At 34.6% G+C, this 15,759-nt stretch overlaps 1 pseudogene; it reads left to right on the plus strand.

Moving 5' to 3' along the window:
* Window positions 1-9,153: 9,153 nt before the first annotated feature.
* LOC149399793 (uncharacterized) lies at window positions 9,154-10,222 on the plus strand (annotated as a pseudogene).
* The last annotated feature ends 5,537 nt before the right edge of the window (window positions 10,223-15,759 follow it).

The raw sequence follows: 15,759 nt of genomic DNA on the forward strand, positions 1-15,759 counted from the left end.
TTATATAATATAAAAAGCTAAAAAAGTGATTGATTAAAGTACTGCACGAAAATTAAATATGTTTAAGAGATAGAGAACTGAACAGCGAATATAAACGGTGGAGAGAAATTAATTACACATAAAAAGTACAAACAGAAGAGAAAATAAATAATAATTCTCTTTTCATTGAATCTCATTACCTGTAGAGAAATAAATTCAAATTGTGGACGTTACTGACAAGTCTCTCCAGGTCCAGGCATATTAAAGACGAATAGGAAGGGCAAAGAATAGAGGCCCACACACACTCATCTGTTCTATACACACACACACACACACACACACACACATATATATATATATATATATATATATATATATATATATATATATCTATGCGCACACTAATTGATTTACAAATGAGATAAAAAATATGGGAAACTACGTAGAATATCAATGAAAATATTTTACTGTAATTGTGCCAACAACATAGAAGCGTGAGAAAGAAGTTGTGTTTTGAATAAAAACTGTTGTTGAGAACTTGAGATTGAGAATATATATATATATATATATAGATTGAAGGCTTATATATATATATATATATATATATAATAAAAATAAAAATTGGATCAATTTCGGCTTTAAAGGTTCTAGAATTAATCAAAGGGCACTATCTTAAATAGCGACTCACATGTAAACATAAATGGTTGGCGAAAACGCTCTTTCTCTCCCAAATTTCAACCGTCGCGCTCTCTTTCCAAAAAAAAATTGGACTTTCAATCTTCGATGTCGTCGCTTTCTTTGAAATATGAAGACTCCGAAAGGGAATGTACTTTTTATTTTTATTTTATTAAACCGGTTAATGACAAATAGTTTGAACTTGATACTAGTTGAAAGAGCCCGTCTATTTGGATAAATTTACATTCATGACTAATTTAGTCAAATTATTGGTCTAAAAATCTAAAATCCAAAATTTATTTAATTTCCTTTTTTGAGAATGATCATAGCCAAACCAAACTGTTCCAAGCACACCCCTTCTTTTACCCTCCCTAAACATCAAATATATCTACCATTCAAACATAATTCCATTTTTTTTATACATCGGTGGAATTTAAACTCACACCCTAAGAACTCAACAAGATGGAATTGTATACATTGGTGGAATGAAAATGATATATCTCAGAAATGTAATTTTAAAAAAAATGTACTATCCCATTTAATCGCAGAAATGTACAAAGTTCACCTTTTGACTGTATAAGTTCATGACCTCATAATGAAATTTGACCTAACAAGTCAAGTTGCTGAATTGTATCCTTTCTATATCGCTGATCTCAGTCACAGATATTACGTGAGTTAAGCGAAAAATCAAAAAGATACAGAGCGCAATAATATTTCTTCAACAGCCATCATGGTAACCAATAAATGTGCTTTCTACATGTATAAAGAAATAATAACTTGTTCAAATTTAGACATATAGTTGAGAAAGAAGAGAAAAATCTCAACTTTTTAGACTGTTCAATTTTAATTGAAGAGTTTCAGTACCAAGTCGTTGTGTGGTAGTGGCTCTGACCAAATTTCACTCGATCTTAGTAGGTTTTGCCTCTAACAAACTGACCGAATAAGGCCCTACCATAAACTATATACCTTTGTTAAAATATAAAAAAAAAAAATTAAATATCTAAAAGTGATTTTTTGTCTCAAAATAAACAAAATACCCTTGAGACCAAATAAATATTCTTTTTTTTTTTTCCTCTCATTTTCACTCTCCCTCTCTCTCCATCATCCAATTTCATGAAGTTTTCCGACGAATTTGATGTTCTCGGGTGGATTTCAGCTCGTCCCCTTAAAATGCCGAAAATATATGAATTTCTTATTTATTTCGTGTTCTATTGCTTATAGATGATTTGTATCGAATTCGTTAAAGTTAAGATTTTGAATTTAGGAAAAATTACGATGGAATACGACATTGTACGATGGTATACGATGAAAATCATACAAGTTTACGATATTGATGGTGTACGATGGCTTACGATGGTGTACGATAAGAATTATACATAATATAGAAAATGAAAAAAATAGACTGAAAATGTATTTTTGTCCGGTTTTCAGTTAAAAATTTAATTTTAGATAATTTGAAAGTAAGGGATCTACTAACCTTGATATTTTGACTCATTTGAAGTACGCTTTATGAAATTTCTCAAAGTATTCTTGGTCTTATACTATTGTCAAAATTTTACATCATCTCTTCATTTCTCTCCTTTTTTTATTCCTTGGTAATTTTATATAATATGAAAGTGGATATGTACGTGTAAACGTTAATTACAGCGCAATGTTGTACTATAGACTTACTCGTTATAGCTACTGTTTTTGGTTGGTATTACTACGTATTGCTTCTGTTGACTTTTGGTCCAATGTGTAAATATATAGTTCGGTTTGTATGATGAATAACTATAAAACCAATAGTATTCACTGTTGAAGTTAATTGAGCTCGTTTATATAATAAAATGTGTCTGAGATTCTTTATTTAATAACTACGACCAAAATGTTTGTGTATTCTTTGAAAGTCTCATATATATATATATATATATATATATATATATATATATGTACATACGTTACATCTAGACATGTAAATGAATTTTTTTCACTGTACTCTTTGCCTAACATATAGACTATATATAGTACTGAGTGGTCAAAAGCATAAGCATAGTAGTGAGAGAGTGTTGGCATTGCTATCTTGATTGAGAGAATCACTAAAACTGTTGGCAATGGGCAAAGTAAAATGTTTCACCCCATACGGTGGTTATGTTTGCACCAAAGTCAATATAGGCAACGTTTTAGGGGTGTGAAGATGTCGCCTTGTGGCCAAAACAAGAGAGAGAGAGAGAGAGAGAGAGAGAGAGAGAGAGAGAGAGAGAGAGAGAGAGAGAGAGAGAGAGAGAGAGAGAATTTGAACTGGATTAGCTAGGAAGTTGCAACAACATATGAATGAAGTTTCATTGAGAGAGGGATCAGAGATATAGAAAAAGCAAATGGGGGTATTAATGTTGAGGCCTGTCCATCGCACAGAGAGAGATTCCCTTATTTATTGCTCTTCCTGGTTCTCTACCACAGTGAGTATCAACATCATTGCCCATCTCTCTTTTTTTTCACATTAATCATATATGTACGTAAATATATACAAATACTCTTGTATTGTCACATGACGATTCTGCCCATAGGGCATGCTTGCAAAGTACTATTTGATATATTCACTAACATAATTAATCGCGATAAATCATGTTTATATGTCGCATTTACAAACAGCGCGACAAGTCGCGTCTGTTTCTTTTTAGACACGGATCAACAGACGTGACTTGAGTCAATTCAGTCGAATCGACTCGTCACCTTGCTCAACCTTCATTGTCTCACAAAGGATTCTATTGCTCCCGAGGCGAGATGCGATAATGAGTGAAAGCCTTGTTGTCACACCCAGCCTATTGGAGTTGATGCGGCCCTTAGCGGCTAAGTTTTATTAGTAAGGCTTAAAAAAAATAGAAGAATAGAGAGAGTTAGTAAGGGTTTCCAAAAGTTAAACAAAGAAAAATAAAATAAAATTGTTAATTACATGAAATTCGCTTAAATTACCATGAAACAAATCACATATATTTTTACTCATTCAAATTGTATATTAACCAAGGTTAAAATATAGGCGGTATCTAGCCATGTCGATACCTAACTTTTTGAAAAGTATTGGTATGATATTTGTAATACATCTTATAGTTTTAAAAAATTGTCCAATTTGTTTTTACAAATTTTTGATTTGAAGAGTTAAAGTTCGATAAAATTTCGTTCAATTTTTATGAATCTTACTTTTTTAATAAATAAAATTTAAATTATTGCAAAATATGTCTACTAATTTTTTTTTTTTTTTTTTTACTTTTAATATTGAATTAGTATTGACAAATAGCATTTATAATACACATGTCATTACACATAATATTTTCATATCAAGTCTCATCCTCATAAAGAAAAAAAAATAGAAATTGTAGGAACACAAATATAAATAACATTGATATCATTTGAAAAAAAATAGACTTAATATATGTTAAAAATTTTATTTTGAAAGATTATCATTTTATAAGATATCCGCCGGTATCTTCGTCGATAACCGATATTCGTAAATTTTGTATCGGTAATATCAATAGTAGTATTTGAAATATATATAAAATCTCTGTCGATATCTTCATCGGTAACCAGTGGCGGACCCACAGCCAAGCCTCAAGAAGCCTGCCCCCCCACCCCCCCCCCAAGCCCTAATTTTCGGCTAAATTGTTTTTTGGCCCCCCTCCTCCCCAAATCTGGATCCGCCACTGTCGGTAACCGATATTTCAATAAAAACCAACCCATCGATTTATGATCGGTAACGAGAATCTTTGATATTAACATAGTAATCAACGTATCAATCTCTACACGTACATGACGTAGAAGCTAGAAGGGGCATTTTTGGATTTTGGCGAGATGACTTTTTTTTTTTTTTTTTAACATTGAAGAGGTGCATTTAAAAGGGCACTTTTGGTTAGGAGACCAAATTTATTGGTGGCGAGGGAGAGAGAGGAAAAAGAATAATAAGTGTAAATGCAATGGCCCAGCTTTCTGCTTTGGTAGTCGCGGTTTTAAATGCATATACAGAAACCCTTTTTCTTCCTTCTTCTTAAATCCCAACCCTTCAGACATTCTATTTCTCACACACTCTCTCTATTCTCACATCATCTCTCTCGCGTCCTTTCTTTTCTGCTCTCTCTTTGCCTATAAGTGTGTCTTTCCTCATATCTAAAGCTTGTGTGCGTGTTATGTGAAATAGTCACTTTGATATTGGCCTGGTTCACTCAGACGACAATATATATGAAACTAGTAACTATAACAACTCTAGTGCTAAGTCATTTTGATTGAGCCGTGCCAATATCTCAGTGCTTTTTCATTACTGCTACATATATATATATATATATATATATATATATATATATATATATATATATATCAACACGGCAAGGTCAAGATTTAAACCCAAACATTCAGGTCTGAATAGTATGATGTATATATATATATATATATATATATATATATATATATATGTATATGTATATATTAACATCTGAATCTATTGAGTCTTTAACATGTTCTTTTTTTATCACCAGACTTTTCTGTAGAAACTTTCTGGTATATGGATTTCAAATTTGAATTTTGCTTTTTGAAAGAAGATTAATACACACAGAAAGCATCTATGGAGTGACTCACAATTTTACTGCTGTTTTTCATATATATTCTCTTGAAGTGTTTTTTACATGTTTATAGAAAATGATCCATATATGTTCAGTAGGTTTGTTTTTTTCTTTCAACAGACAGCGAACAATTAGTATAATAAACACATTTGAATAGTAACATGTATGTGTACTGATCCATATTTTACATTTTGTTTTGGCTGTGAAGACTGGTCTATGTAACATATAATCATTTTTCAGAGGGATAAAAGGGAAGGATTGTTGCCATATTTATGTTTCTGGTGTGTGTTGTGTACTTTTCTGTTGGATCATTGTAAAGGAAATTTCATCGCATCTCATCCGTAATCAAAGCACTCGAATTAATAAACGTTTTCACTGTCTTTGTCCTCACATTTTTATTACACTATATTTAATATTTGGCAGATGTACATGTATATATATATATATATATACACACACAATGTAAAGAATAAAAAACTTTAGAATCGTAGCTTATACGGAGCAGATAACTGAATTAAGCGCGAGAGAAAATGTAACATTCCGTTTCTTTATTTGATGATTCTAATTACCATATTCAATGCTCATCACGTATTATTGGAGGATGTTTGACTGTTCTCTCTGTACTTTTTGCTTTGTGAATAATTATTGATAAAGATCTTTATTCATTTTATTTGCCTTCATCATTGTTAAAGGGGTTATAATTTATCTTCCGTCACACAATTTTTTACAAACTTTCAAAAGTTGTATCATAATATCTCCTACATTTGATTTGAGAAATTTCATAAAATGAGCTTAATAATTAATAAAATATCATGGTTAAACCCGCTAGTTTAAAAATATCTAAAATTGAACTTTTGTCTAAAATATCTAAAATTGAACTTTTGTCTAAAAAATGAACAAAAATACCCTTCAACCAAATAATCGATCTTTTTTTTTTCCTATCATTTTCACTCTCCCTCCCTCTCACTCACCCAATTCATGAAGATTTTTGATGGCTAATTATGGATGATTTGGAATGAGTTTGATTGAATTCCGTAAAGTTAGTGTTTTGAATTTGGGAAAGCTGGATATGATAATGTACGATGAGATAATTCATATAATGTCTGATGGTGTACGATGATATTCAAAGGCTGAGATTTTTTTTAATTTTTTGAATTACGATGGTATACGATGATGTACGATGGTCTACGATAGTGTACAATGAAATAGAAAGGATTCAAAGGCTACAAGGGTATTTTTAGTCTCTTTTTTTTTTTTTTTTTTTTTTCAAAAGTCTAATTTTAAATATTTTAAAAGTAAGAGATTTAAGTTTGATATTTTGACCTATTTGAGATCCATATGAAATTTCTCTTGATTTCTAATGCTAACATTTGATGGAGCAAAAGTTGCCCTAAAAATAAAATAGTTACTTAGTGAGTACCTCTCTGCACTAGTTTGAGGTGGTTTATTCGAGTCACACAACATGAGCTAAATTTCTTTAAAATAAAAAACAGCCACTAATAAATATGACCACTTATGCCCATGCCATATAAGATCCCGAACTAATAATTTTTTTTTTTTTGAATAGAAATGGATTTCCATTAAGAAATAGGTAAAAAACCCAGAAATACAGGAGAATTACATCTTAGTACAAGGAACACAACAAACCTAAGTCGAAGTGAATCTAACACTAAGTTCAGATAATCGCGCAATTTTGTGCATACTTCCGACAAAAGGAAGAACAACGAGCACATGAGAAATCGAGCACATATATGGCTCTTTCAAAATATCCATAACGGATGATGGAGAAATCCAATCAACCTTGATCCGGTGACCAAGAAGAAGATGGTTCTTCTGCCTGCATAGAGAAAACTCTAACAGGAAATCCAAAACGACAACGGAGACAACGGCTAATCCGCCTCCATAATAAGCCAAATCAAGCAAATCACAACAATAAATTAAAAGTTTCACGCACAAACTGAGACTGAAAAGAAAATCTAAAATCGGAACCGGAGTCCGACACACGAGAGTCAACACCGATACGATGGGAGGAAGATGGCCAGGAAGAGCCACGTCACGCTGTTGTTGCCGATGAACCACGCTGCCCCACTGTCGCCGAAGAGCCGAGCCCCTCCGTTGTCGTTGAGGCACAGAGACGCGCTGCCGTCGCCGAGAGACGAGCCGCACCACCGTCGCCGAGGCTCCGAGGCGCACCGCCGACGCAGAGGAGACGAGCCGCACCGCCGTCGCCGAGGCTCCGAGCCGCACCGCCGTCGCCGAGGCTCCGAGCCGCACCGCCGACGCAGAGGAGACGAGCCGCACCGCCGACGCAGAGGAGACGAGCCGCACCGCCGTCGCCGAGGCTCCGAGCCGCACCGCCGACGCAGAGGAGACGAGCCGCACCGCCGTCGCCGAGGCTCCGAGCCGCACCGCCGTCGCCGAGGCTCCGAGGCGCACCGCCGACGCAGAGGCTCCGAGGCGCACCGCCGGCGCAGAGGAGACGAGCCGCACCGCCGTCGCCGAGGAGACGAGCCTACCTCCATCACCACACAGCTCTTGACTCCTTTTGTCGGTGTAGATCCGCCGTACTTCCTCCCCCGGAGCCGAGAGAAACCCAATCGGTGACCGAAGTCTCCGCCGGATTTGGCCCCAGGGGAGAGATCTGGATGTTCTGGTGTTTGGGTTTTTTTTTTGCAGAGAGGGTTAGGGCCGGCTGCGATAAGTAAAAATTATTCTTTTAGATCCCGAACTAATAATTTATAAGCTCTTTAATTTACTAACCAAAAGTGCAAGCATCAATATATACATTTTCTTTTTATATAGTCTATATTGAGACACGCTTTAAACTGCATTTTGTTGTAAATAAATTGGTATGCTCATAGGTCAAAAATATAGGGTAAATTAAAGTAAAAAATATGGGGTAAATAATTAATTACCCTACACCTAACTTTTGACTAATATACACAAATTTTTACTATAAATACATGATGATGGTGAAGGGAAAGATCATCCCCAAAAGTTCCCACAAATAATACTCTCTCATTTTACTCTCCATAATCTTCTCCTCTAAATTCTCATTTCATTAGTGTTTAAAGAGTATTCAATTCAAGTTATTCCTTTGGTTTTATAACACGTTATCAGCACGATCACTCTCGTCAAGATCAATTCGGATGTATAATACTCTAAACACTAAAACTCGTATAATTATTATTTATTGTATAGCACCAGGTTACTATACACAGGAGGCTCTGCCACCTTATGGTAATATGATGTGATTTACAATATTTTTAACTTCGTTAATGTATAACATCATAATACTATATACATGGAAGGCTCTGCCTCCTTATAGTAAAGTGATGTGAACTACATCTTTCTTGTAATTAATATCAATTTTCTATATACAGGAGGCTCTGCCACCTTATAGTAAATGCTATTAATTGCAAATTTATTTTAACTGCTCTTATTAATATTTTACTTGATTGGCTATATCATTTCAATACTCGTACATATACATATTGTTTATTACACATTGTTATACTTAAATACAATAATTTTTACCACAAAATTAATAAATACCAACGGTAATATAACGGCTATAAACGGCTATATTTTACCTTATAAATACATATCTATTCAACTCATTTTTAACCACACAAAAATCTCAAATTTTTCTACCTCATACATATTTTTTTTCTCTTCTCCTACAGTTTTTCGGTACAAGCTCAAAATGTCTCGCTTACTACTAGTCTTTATTGCCATATTTTATTGTAATGTTTAATGCTTATATTTTTACCATAGATATTCCACCGAAAGAATTTTATTTCATTTTAGTAATGTTTGGATTCATGTATTTATTTTTATTCCTTACAATTCTTGTAGACTTATATGTCTTTAATTATTAATCTAAGAAATTTTATATTTCATAATAGTTATCATCATGGCAAATCTCGTCAAGCTCGATTTCAGTCTTCTAGACATCACAGGCCAAAACTACATGCCCTGGAAGGTAGATGTAGAGATGCATATGGAATCTTTGGGTTTACTGGAAACACTTTCTGAAGAAAATACCTCGTCAAATATAGACAAAGCAAAATCTTTAATTTTCCTTCGTCGACATCTTGACGAGGGATTGAAAAGTGAATACCTCACCACCAGAGATCCAAGTTTACTCTGGAAGGAGTTGAGGGACAGATATATATTTTCACCAAAAGGAGATCATGCTTCCAGTATACCGTGATCAATGGAACGCTTTACGGTTCCAAGATTTCAAAAAAGTCAGCGAATATAACTCTGCGATGTTCCGAATAGTATCTCATCTGAGATTTTGTGGAGACCAACTGACAGATCATGACATGCTGGAAAAGACGTTCACCACTTTCCATGCATCGAACGTAACCTTGCAACAACAATATCGTGTTCGAGGATTTACGAAATATTCTGAACTAATTACTTGTCTTCTAATCGCAGAGAAGAATAATGAATTGCTGATAAAGAATCACCAATCCCGTCCGACAGGTTCAAAAGCGTTACCTGAAGTAAACGCTGTCAACTCCGAAGAACCTGAACAACGGAACTATATTCCGGGTCGAGGACGAGGTCGAGGTCATGGTCGTGGTCGTGGTCATGGTCGCGGACGTGGATACGGACGTGGTCGTAGTGGTTATAATCATAATCATTCTTACAATACCACGAAAGATTATCATAAGAAGCAGCAAGATGAAAAGAATCACGATTATCCACACAAAAATGGGAAATACCCAAGTACTTCCAAGGGTAGTGAAGATGTTTGTCATAGATGTGACACAAAAGGACACCGGTCTAGACTTTGCCGTGTTCCTCAACATTTGTGCAATCTATATAAAGCATCCTTGAAGGGGAAAGAAAGAGAGGTCAACTTTATTGACCAAGAACCTTTAGATGACTCCACTCATCTTAATGCTTCCGACTTCGATGGTGATCTTGCGCACACTGTTGCTGATTCTGCTGTTTTCACAGAAGACTTCTAGATTAATGATGCATGTATGTTTTTTCCATGCTTGGGAATGAAGCAAAGTCTAATATTTTACCTAGCTACTTAAATATAAATATGTATAATATGTGTAATATTTTTCAAGACTATGTAACACATTAGTATTATATAATATAAGTACGTCTTTCTCATTAACTTTATTTTTTGTTTTAATCTGAAGTTATCATATGAAAAAAGCAAATTGTGAGGCGAACCAAATGGTTGGTACTGGAGAAATTTGCATACCGGATAGTGGAACAACGCATACTATTTTGAATGATAAAAAGTTTTTCTCAATGATAAAGCCAACGAAAACTTTTGTAAATACAATATCATGTCCTGTAGATATGATTAAAGGTATTGGTAAGGCAAATTTCACACTGCCAAATGGAACAGAATTCAATATAAATAATGCTTTATTTTCACCGAGATCCAAACGAAACTTGTTGAGTTTTAATGATATATATTCTCATGGATTTAATACTCAGTCTATAACTGAAGGTACCAAGAAATATAAGTATCTTACAACATCCAAATTCGGAAAGAAACAAATTTTAGAAAAAGTACCTATGCTCCCTACTGGATTGCACTACACATATATAAATGCGATAGAATCAAATTCGGTAGTCATTGAGTCTTCAATTTTAACGACATGACATAATCGTTTGGGTCATCCTGGTTCTATCATGATGCGAAGAATTATTGAAAATACACATGGGCATCCATTGAAAGACCAGAAGATCCCTCAAGGTAATATTTTTCCATGTAAAGCTTGTTCTCTTGGAAAGCTTATCATAAGGCCTTCACCGGGAAAAGTTGAAACAGAACCACCTGCGTTCCTTGAACGTATTCAAGGTGACATATGTGGGCCTATTCACCCCCCATCTGGTCCATTTCGATACTTCATGGTATTGATAGATGCCTCTAGCAAATGGTCGCATGTTTGTCTGTTATCAACTCGCAATATGGCATTTGCGAAATTACTTGCTCAAATAATTAAATTACGAGCTCAATTTCCTGATCATACAATTAAGAAAATCAGGCTTGATAATGCCGGTGAATTTACATCCCAAACATTCGATGATTATTGTATGTCAGTTGGGATTGATGTTGAACATCCTGTTGCTCATGTACATACACAAAATGGTCTAGCTGAATCGCTAATCAAGCGCATCCATCTTATTGCTAGACCATTGATAATGAGAACAAAGCTCCCTGCTTCAATATGGGGTCATGCAATATTACATGTTGCTGCATTAATTCGCATCCGACCGAGTGCATATCATAAATACTCCCCTCTGCAACTTGCATTTGGCCAAGTACCAAATATATCTCATCTGAGAATTCTTGGATGTGCTCTTTATGTGCCTATAGCACCACCTCAAAGAACAAAGATGGGACCTCAAAGGAGGCTTGGAATTTATGTAGGCTATGAAAGTCCATCTATTGTTAGGTATCTAGAACCTCAAACTGGTGATGTTTTTATAGCACGATTTGCTGATTGCCATTTTGATGAAGAAAATTTCCCAGTATTAGGGGGAGAAAGAAACCAGCTGGAAAGGGAAATTACTTGGTCTGTACCAACATTATTGCACCTTGACCCTTACACAAAAGATTGTGAAGGGGAAGTGGAAAGGATTGTACATTTGCAAAGTATTGCAAATCAACTTCCTGATGCGTTTACAAACACTAAAATAGTGACTAAATCATACATTCCAGCTGCAAATGCTCCTGCGCAAATTGATATCCCAAAAGGACAAGTTGAAAATAAAGTCACTCATGAAGTCACAACACGCTTGAAGCGTGGAAGACCATTCGGTTCCAAAGATAAAAATCCTCGGAAAAGAAAAGGAGCAGAGAGACAAAATGACCCCAAGATGGAGGAATGTATTCCAGAAATACAAAACGAGGAAAATCGAGAAATTTCAACTAATTATGCCAATACAGGTATACAATGGAACCGAAATGATGAAATCGATGATGCATTCTCATATAGTCTGGCATGCGATGTCATGGATGAAAATGATGGAGATCCCGAACCAAGGTCTGTTACTGAATGTAAAAATAGACACGATTGGGGTGAATGGAAAAATGCAATTCAAGTCGAACTTGACTCGCTTAACAAGCGCAAGGTCTTTGGACCTATAGTACTCACACCTGTAGATGTGAGACATGTTGGATACAAATGGGTATTCGTACGAAAAAGAAATGAAAAAAACGAGATTGTGAGATACAAAGCTCGACTTGTTGCCCAAGGTTTTTCTCAAAGGCCCGGAATTGATTTTGAAGAAACATATTCCCCTGTAATGGATGGAATTACATTCAGATACTTGATCAGCCTAGCAGTGCATGAGAAACTAAATATGCATCTCATGGATGTTGTCACAGCTTATTTATACGGATCGCTAGATACTCAAATATATATGAAGATCCCTGAAGGATTCAAGATGCCTGAAGCATCTAGTTCGAAGCCTAGAGAAAAATATTCCATTAAATTACAAAGATCTTTATATGGGTTAAAGCAATCCGAACGAATGTGGTTTAATCGCTTAGGTGAATATTTAATACATAAAGGTTATGTCAATAACTCTCTTTGTCCATGCGTATTCATTAAGAAAACAACATCCGGATGTGTGATCATCGCTGTTTATGTTGATGATTTAAACATCATTGGGACTGATGAAGAGATCAAAGAAGTAATCTCTTACTTAAAGCAAGAATTTGAAATGAAAGATCTTGGGAAGACAAAATATTGTCTTGGCTTACAGATTGAGCACGTGAAAAATGGAATATTTGTGCATCAGTCAAATTACACGAAAAAGGTGATAAAACGCTTCCGTATGGATAAGTCAAATCCTTTAAGTACTCCAATGGTTGTCAGATCCCTAGATGTGGTAAAAGACCCATTTCGTCCATGTGAGGAATCTGAACAGATTCTTGGTCCCGAAGTACCATATTTCAGTGCGATTTGAGCCCTTATGTACCTTGCTAATTGCACTCGACCAGATATAGCTTTTACAGTTAATCTATTAGCAAGATTCAGCTCAGCTCCTACAAAGAGACACTGGAATGGTGTCAAACATGTGCTTCGTTATCTTCAAGGAACGATTGATTTAGGATTATTTTATCCTAACAAGACAAAACCAGTTTTGATTGGTTATGCAGATGCAGGTTACTTATCAGATCCACACAAAGGGAGATCTCAGACTGGATATGTGTTTACGTATGGAGGGACTGCAATTTCTTGGCGTTCTCTAAAGTAAACGCTCGTTGCTACATCATCAAATCATGCGGAGATTATAGCACTACATGAAGCTAGTCGTGAATGTGTATGGCTGAGATCAATGACGCAACATATCAGAGCCACCAGTGGCCTTCCAACAATCGAAGACCCCATCACACTTTATGAAGATAATGCCGCATGTGTTGCTCAAATGAAGGAAGGATTCATCAAGAGCGACAGAACAAAGCATATCCCTCCGAAGTTCTTTTCGTTCACCCAAGAGCTAGAGAAGAACAATGTTATCAACATCCAGTATATTCGTTCTTGTGATAACTCATTTGATCTCCTCACAAAGGCGCTCCCCACTTCAACTTTCAGAAAGCATGTTCATGACATTGGAATGCGTAAATTGCAAGATTTGTAGAAAGACCGCACCAACGTCTGCATCAGGGGGAGCTTTGCATAGCTGTACTCTTTTTTCCTTACTGGTTTTTATCCCACTGGGTTTTTCCTAGTAAGGTTTTTAACGAGGCAGCATGAATATGTAAATGTATCAATGAGCATCCCAAAGGGGGAGTGTTGTAAATAAATTGGTATGCTCATAGGTCAAAAATATAAGGTAAATTAAAGTAAAAAATATGGGGTAAATAATTAATTATCCTACACCTAACTTTTGACTAATGTACACAAATTTTTACTATAAATACATGATGATGGTGAAGGGAAAGATCATCCCCAAAAATTCCCACAAATAATACTCTCTCATTTTACTCTCCATAATCTTCTCCTCTAAATTCTCATTTCATTAGTGTTTAAAGAGTATTCAATTCAAGTTATTCCTTTGGTTTTATAACACATATATATATATATATATATATATATATATATATATATATATGCAGTTTAAAGCGTGTCTCAATATAGACTATATAAAAAGAAAATGTATGTTTAGTAATTTCTCCTGTGTTGATTTTTATTTATTTACACAAGACAAATATTAATTCCCTCTTGTGTAGTATTTAAAAAATTAAAAGGGGAAATATATTTGATAAAAATTCAAAACCATTTCAACCAAAAAAAATTAAGAGAGAATTTAAACTTCTTAAAAAATTCAAAGAATATCACGAACTCAATCATAACAAAAGCGGTGTGTTGTCAATATTTTTCGATAGCATGTAGCAACGTACAATTGGCATCTCTTGAAAGCTTTGTTATCGAAGGTCTACTCCAATTAGGATCCATGTCTATAATAAATAAATCGTTTCTTAAATTCGAGATTATGATCTAATGAATGAACTTGAAAACTATTCTAAGATATAAAATAACAAGTGAAAAAAGAGTTAAAGACACACGCAAGACTCAAAATCTCGTGCTAAAGAGCGTGGAGGTTCGAGTCCTCTTCAAGGCATAATATAGGAGATGGTGCTGCTATTGAGTATTGACCAACATTGGTTTGCACGATGAAAACATGCGCAATTGAGGGGACGACGATGTCTTCTAGCTCCGGTCTATGGCTTTAAAGAATCAAGTGTCTCAAATTGGCGACAAACTTGGTGGAAACTTATGAAGGCAACTAGGAAAAATGCCCATTAGTAGAAATTTTCTTCCTCCAGACAAAAGCCATCCGCTAATCTAAATTAGAAATTGAAGTCTCAATATTCCGGAAAAAGCGAGATTCCTGGAGAATTAAAATCTTAAATTATTGTTTGGTAGAGGGGAATGGGAAGGAGAGAGATGGGTTTTTTTTGTTGATTTTATATGCGTTGTTGTTTAGTAGGAAGGAGAGAAAGAAAATATGAAGGATTTGAAATGATTCACAATTCAAATATACCCTCTAAATAATCCATCCATCTAGCATTTTTTCATTTCTACAAAATATATATCTAAGAAATTATTTAATCATTTTTTTTTATTCTTTTTCATTGTAAAAGAATTCATCCACTCCCTTTTAACCTTTCCTACCAAACAAGGCAAAGAGTAGTCTTTTTCTTATATAGGTTTTACTAACGAATTTCCTTTTGTGTTAATTAAGTGACTGAAAGTCTAAAATTAATATCCTCATATTTTTTTATATAATTACTAGATAAAATTAGTTGAACTAATTCTATTGTTATATATGAAAATTTTATTCTAAAAAGCGAGAGAACAAGAGATATAGAGTTTTACTACAATTAAACGAATTATTGTTACATAATCTTATTTCGTAATTAAATTTCAGTATATCTTTCAGGAAAAAAAAAATCATTGTCAATCAAAGGCAATGTATGCAACATTCAAATCAATTAGAACAGAGTATGTATATACATACGTAT

This window comes from Urtica dioica, chromosome 4, assembly GCF_054948205.1.
Source record: "Urtica dioica subsp. dioica isolate 48M chromosome 4, U.dioica_male_clone48M_v1_H2, whole genome shotgun sequence".
In the NCBI taxonomy this organism is placed as follows: domain Eukaryota; kingdom Viridiplantae; phylum Streptophyta; class Magnoliopsida; order Rosales; family Urticaceae; genus Urtica; species Urtica dioica.